At 38.6% G+C, this 8108-nt stretch overlaps 1 pseudogene; it reads right to left on the reverse strand.

The window, feature by feature from the left end:
• Positions 1-57: 57 nt before the first annotated feature.
• On the reverse strand, positions 58-7886 carry LOC107832563 (autophagy-related protein 18f-like; annotated as a pseudogene).
• Between the last annotated feature and the right edge of the window lie 222 nt (positions 7887-8108).

Here is an 8108-nt window from a genome sequence, read left to right on the forward strand (position 1 = left end):
GAGGTAATTCATTTTTGGCGTTGTCTCCAAATATTTTGTTAACGATAGACTAAGATATAAGTTAACGAAAATAATCAAATAAAGCAACAAGTTATAAGATCCGAGCTATTATTTTTACATATTACAACTATTTATTGGACAAGTTTCAGAGTCTAATATTTACAAAGTCAGAGCATCCACATGACTTTGCTCGTTGGGTCAAGGAAACCTATACCCTTTCCTTCTCTACATTTTCCCCCACCAATATTAACACTTACAGAGACCTCCCACTTAATCAACGAATAACAAACACCTGACAAGATAATGAAGACAATATATTAATCAACTGCAAGATTCAAAAAAGAGTGAAATTTCAAATAATGAAAATTTTTCATTCATAAAAATGAGAGTGAAGCAGAGATAACTCATACTGTAGATACTTATTTTAGCTTTCATTCATCTCACCATGTTCAAAATAAGACACTTCTTTTAGCTTACAGAAGTTAGGGAGAGCGTGCAACGACTTCAATGATCTGAGGAAAATCTTATTATCATGTGTCCTACATTTATTTGAAAGTGCATGCATAAAGCTGATGAAAACAAGCAAGAAAGCAAAATCAGTTACCTTCAATCAACGTCGTCAACTTCATCTTCGAAATGATTCTCCATTTCTGTGCCATCTAGGTTATTATTTACAAACTTAGACTGTGTCTCTTTCACAGAGCTCTCCATACTATTTACAAAAGCAAGCCGGCTGTCCGCTTTAGGGCTCTCACTACTATTTACAAAGCCATTAGCTGTTTGACTTGTCATTGGGCGACCATCCAACCCAGTTACTTCTCGGCCACAGTGAACTTCGCTCCTGGGACCATTCATAGAATGATGCGATCCATAACCACCATTAGCCATAAGATTGCAGTTTCCAGAGAACTCCAGCCTAGGAAGTGACTGCTGGCTATGGTCACTGTTAAAACATGCCCTAATAACAAGCACTTAAACTTCAGAAAACATAACCATATTTCAACAAGAAAGTATGGGCAAAACATTACAAAATGTAGCAGTGCAACAACTAACGATTTAACACATGACCTACAAAACAGTCATTGCCCGCCCAAAGGAACATTTCAGCTTTATGCATGTTTTAAAACACGACTAACAAACCATCAAGCAGACCCAAATAGTTGGGTAACTTCCTATAACAAGGATGACGCATTCACAAACAGAAATAAACACTAATTACCTCCCTTGCTGGGTCTTGGAAGCTTGAATGTAATCAAAAACTGGAATTAAATCTTTTGATCTCGCCTCGACTAAGTGAGTTGAAATTGCTTCTATCTCAGACTCTCCTCTAAAAGCACAGACATCGCCTACATTAATCCCATCTGTAACAAATGATTGAAAATAGATCTGCAAGACAATTACAAAAGCACAAAGGAGATATCAGCCATTACACAATGACAGCATGAGATTTACTGACACAGACTGAGGTACCATACAAATAGTGAAGTACCTCCGATTTTGCCCATAATGGAATCTGGGGTTTATGCATTTCAAGCTCCACTTCAGATATATACATATGATGTCTTTCATCAGAACTTCTCTTTTCTTCTGTGATTGTGTTCCTAGTCTTGGAATAGAGACCATTTTCCACCTTTATGCTTTCAGGAAATACTTTACTGCTATCAGAATCTCCAACTTCACCATATATATCAATATTACCACCTCGCTCTTTGCGATTTTGTTTCTGGAAAATATTCCACTTCTGGATTGCATCTATGACTAATCTGGTATCAACTTCAACGCCTGACTCAAATGTTGTAGCCACTGCAGGAATGGTTGTAACAGAATCTAGGCCAGAACACATACGTAAAGCATATTGTATCACACAGCCAGGAGAAGAAAAAACCAGCAAGTGATAATTTGATTTTAGAAAGGCTGGATCTGTATATTGGTTATAGTTTTTGTAGTGCTGAAACGCTGAAGCAATGGACCCAGATAGAGAGCTAACGTTTCCAGTTGCAGCAGCGGCAGCACCACTTAGAGTATTTTTCCAACCATTAGCTCCACTCCTTATTCGGCCAACAGCAGAAAGTGCCACGGGTGGGCTAGATCCACAAATGCTTTGTTGATTAAGCACTTGAGAATTCATGGTCCTCTGAGCTGAAGGTTTTGTCATCACCCCAGAGCCATTAGTGCAAGCACTAAAACATGCATCAGCAGTGTGAAAATCAACTGATCTCCCTGAAGGAGATATCGCAAAAAGATGGCCAGTTCCTCTAGAAGAGCTTATCATAATCCACCGGCTATCACTACTAAAACTTATGTCTTGTATGACCTGAGATTTTCAAAAGGAAATAATAATTGACTTCAAGCCTCAAGAACCAAACAAATTCAATAAGGAAGAAAAAGCAACTTAGGAATACTTACAGCGTTGGTCAGTCCACGCTGCAGCGTATAAAGATGGACATAAGAAGACCCAGATAGTCCAGGCATTATACGAAATACATTGATATTATGACCTTGAACTGAAGCTGTCACCAGAAGAGTAGTGCTAGGATCAAAGCACAAAGCTGAAATGGGACTCTTATGTGCCCTAAACTGCGCAACAAGAACTTTGCTGACGATGTCCCTGACTATGACCTGCAGATGCACAAAATGAAACAAGTTAGATCAGAGTTCAATGCTGGTCAAACCCACCACTATATATAGAGCACTGAACGGTAATCACTTACCACCATTAGAAATAATAAAATACAAAGCCCAAAATGTGTGGACATACATAAATGTCCACAGAACGGTAGACACGGCATGAGAGTTAATATGATGATAAAAGTAAATGTTGGCAAAGCTCCCAAAAGCCTAAAAATGACTTCATAAAAATTTAAACCAACATTTTTGAAAGACAGTTGATAAGAGTAGCTTATACCATTCCAACACTGTCCGCATCTGGAAAATGACCATTAGCAGCTCCGGGCACCTTTACACGAGCACTCCCAGACTGAGAACTATTACCATCTGGTCGCAGTTCAGAATAGTACCTCGACAGCTTCTTGTACCCAATGTCCCCTAGAGTCACAATACCAGCAGCAAGTTGCTTGCTTGATTCCTTTGCATAATGAGCGACAAGGCTCCCATTTGGAGCTGGACTTGGGAAACTAGCCGAAGGAGTAAGGTGCTGTGGATTGACTCGACCAGAATTCGAGACTGAAACTGGCTTCCACTATAGGCTATCCACCTGGGACCTACTGCGAGAGGTCCCACACCTATGGTTCCAGGAGCAGGAAACCCCGTGACAACAGGATTGGTGACAATAGTATATTCCCTCTCTAGAGTTGCAGCATCAAAACAGTGTATCTGCAATAAAAGCAATGTAATCCTTATGTCTAGCCAGATAAACCTGAGTAAAACTTTGTGACATCATGTCAGATACCTGAGCTGCTTGTAAGATTGCAATCACTCGGGAGCTGCACCTTACCAAGTGAACAACTGATCTGAACTTCAATTGATGCACGTAAGAGTGAGATCTCAAGGAATAAAACCAAACAACAGTAGGCAGAAAAGTGGCACTTGCTTGGTTATGATTATGTTGGAAGGCTCCATTATGAGGAGTTCCTATGCCCTCCCCACTGTTACTACCACCAGAAAAAGATCCATCGGCACAAAGTATCAACATTGGGCGACTAACAGAAAATTTGTCGTCAGGAATCTTCGATGCTATTAGTTTCGGTAACACTTGCACAAAAGAAACAGGACCATCATGCCTGGAAACTAAGTTGCACACATTATCACCATCTTCAACATCCCAAACTTGGAAGCCATAACGACACCCCAGGAGCAAAATTTGCCGAGTTGTGCCTCTCTCACATTCCAACATGTCAAACCCGGCCCAGAGAACCTGTGTGTGGTAGAAGAGGAATATGAAATACGCTACATTTCCCTTTGCAAGAGCATCAAAGTTCCGACCTTATTCACATAGCAACACAATGAATCTCTAAGCACGAGCAACAAAAATATTTGAACTAATATCATAAAATGCTATCTAAAAATTAGACATCCAACAATGAACAACCTACTTAATACATACATATAAATGTGTGTGTGTGTGTGGTGGGGTGGGGGGGGGGGGGGGTATATGCATGTATGTGCAGTTTGACCAAATCAAACAACCAAAGTAAATATTCGCTAGCTTTCAGTATTAGGATCATCATGAAAATTGATCTGGAAATCTTATGGCCCCTTAGCCATATCTTTGAAACCGGATTCAAAATTACAATTGCACAAAAAAAGAATCACAAGTTAATGTTAACTCCTCAACTTATCAAGGTATCAACCTAATCTACACTTAATACTTGAGAATCAGCCCATCAGAAGACAATCATCAGGCTTTTCAGCCTTAAAATAAAGCAACCAATAGTTGTATAAATCCCTCTTATATTCTTCAAGCTTATCACCAGCTAGGATTGCCCCAAGAAGGCCCCTGACTTTTAATTAAATCTTCCTTCCAGAGCATCCTGGCTCCAGGGGCGAACTCAGGATTCTTAGAGGATGGGTTCACCACTAGTTTGATTTTATTAATAAAAAAAATAGATGAGCTCAACAAGGATCGAACCCTGGTCCCCAAGGAAAAATTTCAACTACTTAACCAGTGAACCAACAACACAAATCTAACCATGGGTTCACAAAGGTAGTACTTAGACAAATTATATGAATTATTACACATAATATACACAATTTTTGTCGAAGACTACGGGTTCAGGTGAACCCTTTGGTAGACCGTAAATCCGCCTCTGCCCGGCTCTACCTTCCCATCATGAATCAGACCCTAAAGCTTTTCCAACAGCAGCATCTAATTTTTAATGTCCAACCCTGCAACTGCCTTCTGAAGTTTGGCATCTATGCCAAAGCACTGTTATACAATTTATATTATTGTCCACGAATAACTCTTTTTCTTTTTCTTTTTGTTCTACACATGGAAGGGGAGTTTGAAGCAACGATAAAGTTGTTTCTGCATGACCTACAGGTCAAGGGTGCGAGCCGTGGAACCAGCCACTGACTCTTGATTCAGGGTAGGCTGCCTACATTATACCCTCTAGGGGTGCGGCCCGTCCGCGGATCTTGCATGAATGCGGAAAGCTTCGTGCACCAGGCTGCCCTTTTTGTTCTACCGACAAAAGCATCTTTGTAATTTGAAGTTAAGTGGAGGGAACGGAAACCTTTGTTTGGACGGAAATTCACCAGCTACAGGCACCAAAACACAAGTGCCTAGCTTGTAATGCATTAAATTACATAGTCGTAGGCGATTTACCTTTCCTTTTGGACTATAAACCTACATTACTTGTCAAAGAAATAAAGTATAAAATCTCCATTACTTCAAACTTCTGATTGCCCCAGATGACATAAGCTTTTTCTTTTTTTGCATGGGGTGAGGGAAATTGGTTAAATTTTTGCATTTATTGGTTAAATCTTTTCATAAAAGCACGTTTAAAGTTTAAAGTCCATGACGATCTCCTATAATTAAGGCCATGGATCTCCAGCTCACACTTTCTTTCATTAATGCCATGTCTCTTTCACGCACTCTTCCACCCTCCCTGTGCCCCAAAACTTCTCTAAGGTTGGCCAAACTTTCACTACCTTTATTTGACCCAACACTCAAGCCCACCCAAATTACAAGGACATGGTAACATGAATTTTTTGTCATCTGTCTTCAGACCTCCATTCTCTACATATGATTAACACTCCCATTTTTTTGGGTTAAAAAAATATGATTAACACTCCCATTCGTAGTATTAAAGTTCAAGCAACATTAACATGCATTTAAATTCTTAAGTGCAACACTAGTATGCCACATATGGTATGATTCGATAAATCTGGATACACGACAATGGCAAAAAAATCAAAAGAAAAAAGGTCCAATTATGCATAAGGATCATTCATGTAGAAACAACAACCAGACAAAACCCACGCGGGATCTTAGACCAACACGACAAAACGGAAGTTAGCAGTCCACAAATAAAGTAAAATATCAATAACTCTAACGAACTGTACGAAAGAGCCAAAACACCACATTAAATGAAAAAAGGTTATATGCCGTCACATAGCATGAAATCTAAAAAACACTACAAGAACAAAATCTCTGGTAGCTTTAGCATGCTTTTCAAAACGAGATAAGAAGAACCCGACAAACTCATCCATGGGTCCCAACTCCTATGATACTATATCGAAGAAAAGGTCATTTTGCAATTATGAATATCCCCTGATCACAAATGCATCCAGAAAATTGTATTCCTAATTCAATAAGCATGCCCGATCAAACAGGTCTCTCCCAAAGAACCTAATGCTACCCATGTACCAGTTAAGATATGCATATCCTTTCTTTTTTTATAAGGAAAAGAGGCCATTAAATATGCATATATACACAATATACGGCATAATCAAAAGTGTAATTGTCATTGGAGAGAGAAAGAGGCCATGATAAACTAAATAGGAATGATAGCAGATCAGTCAATGTGGAAGTATCTCACTTCCCCTGCTGATCCATATAATTATGATACATTTCTTTTGCTTATATTCACTCTCGCTGTGGCAACAAGAAAAAGTTCACATGATATGCAACCTCAGAAGCTTAACCGACATAAGTTCTACTTGGGAGCTAAATTTTGTGCAAAGAATACTAACCACAAAAGAGGGGAACAATACACCGTATAAAGTAAACTGAAATATTGTCATTTTCAGCCGTTACTCGTTTAAGGTAAAATTAGTATAACATTCAAAGCATTAAGGAGTTGCAACCAGAACTGCATTAACCAACTGCTTCCAGAATTCAAGACATTCAACTATAAATATACAAGTAGCAACCCCTGGTTAACAAGTATATAAGTTTCAATCTTTTTACACCTACAAACTACAAAAGGGCATAGGAACACGGGAATAGCACCTGATCATGGCTGGACTCATTATCCCTCTCCACGATAGCCGAAGCAGCTGAAGCTGCTGACTTAACTGTGGAAGCAACAGTTGAGGCACCAGAGGATACAATCTTAGAGAGAGCTCGAAATGAACTCGGGAAAACACCATGCTTGCCCCTCCCTGACCTAGGCACTACTCCACCTTCAAGAGGAGGTTTTTGGTCATCATTCCTCATTCCCATGCCCCAGACCACAAGGGCAAAACAAATACAACACTAAAATAAAAAACAACCCTCTGATTCTTGAATCTTCTATTTTCTACTCTCCTGATCATAACCCTTAAGCTTATTCCTATATATCACCACTTCTTGATAAGCCCTAGGGAAAAAACGTTACATGGGAAAAGTCTTAAACTTTAATTTCACAGCTGTCTTCATCTTTTGCTTCCAACACAGGAAAAATCCAAACCCCACAACTGAAAAATCACCGCTTCTTCAAATCACAACAGAATAGCACAAAAAAGCTATTGAATCCCAATCTGTCTTCTTCTAAACTTCCCTTTACTTTACAATAATGAACACAACTACCAAACCCCACAAGATAAAAATGAAAATCAAAACTTTAAACTTCTAGTAAAACACAACAACAAATTTTTCAAAAAACTTTCTTTGTTGTATTATGCACTTGACAAATCTTTATCTACCTGTACATCAAATTCATAAATCAAATATATATTTTTACAAAGAAATCACAAAGAATATGTACAAATTTGGATCAGATGATCCTGAAAATTGAATTTTTAGGCTTTCAGTACTTGAACAGAAATAGAGATAGATTCCTAACTCATATACAAATTTTGTACGTATATGCATACATATTAAGCGTATGAAGAAAGATTTGAAGGATCGGATAATAATGAAGAAAAGATGATGGAAGAAATTATAAAGTCTCTCTCTTTACGTCTCTCTTTCTCTCTCTAATATATAAGTTATATTAAATGCTTTATTTTCTTCTTTTTTTTTTAATTTTCTTTTCTTTTTCAATTGCTAAAGCGTGAGAAATTTGATATATATTCAACGGAAGAAACCTCCCTTCACGTTTTCGTCCGTCGTCAGTCTTTTTCACCGCCGGTAGCCGCTGTAATAGCAGTAAAAAGTTTACCTCCGTAAAAAGATAACGGTAACGGTAACTTGGGGAGAACGCAAAAGTACAAGAAAAGTCTCA

The sequence above is a fragment of the Nicotiana tabacum genome, chromosome 2 (assembly GCF_000715075.1).
Source record: "Nicotiana tabacum cultivar K326 chromosome 2, ASM71507v2, whole genome shotgun sequence".
Taxonomy (NCBI): domain Eukaryota; kingdom Viridiplantae; phylum Streptophyta; class Magnoliopsida; order Solanales; family Solanaceae; genus Nicotiana; species Nicotiana tabacum.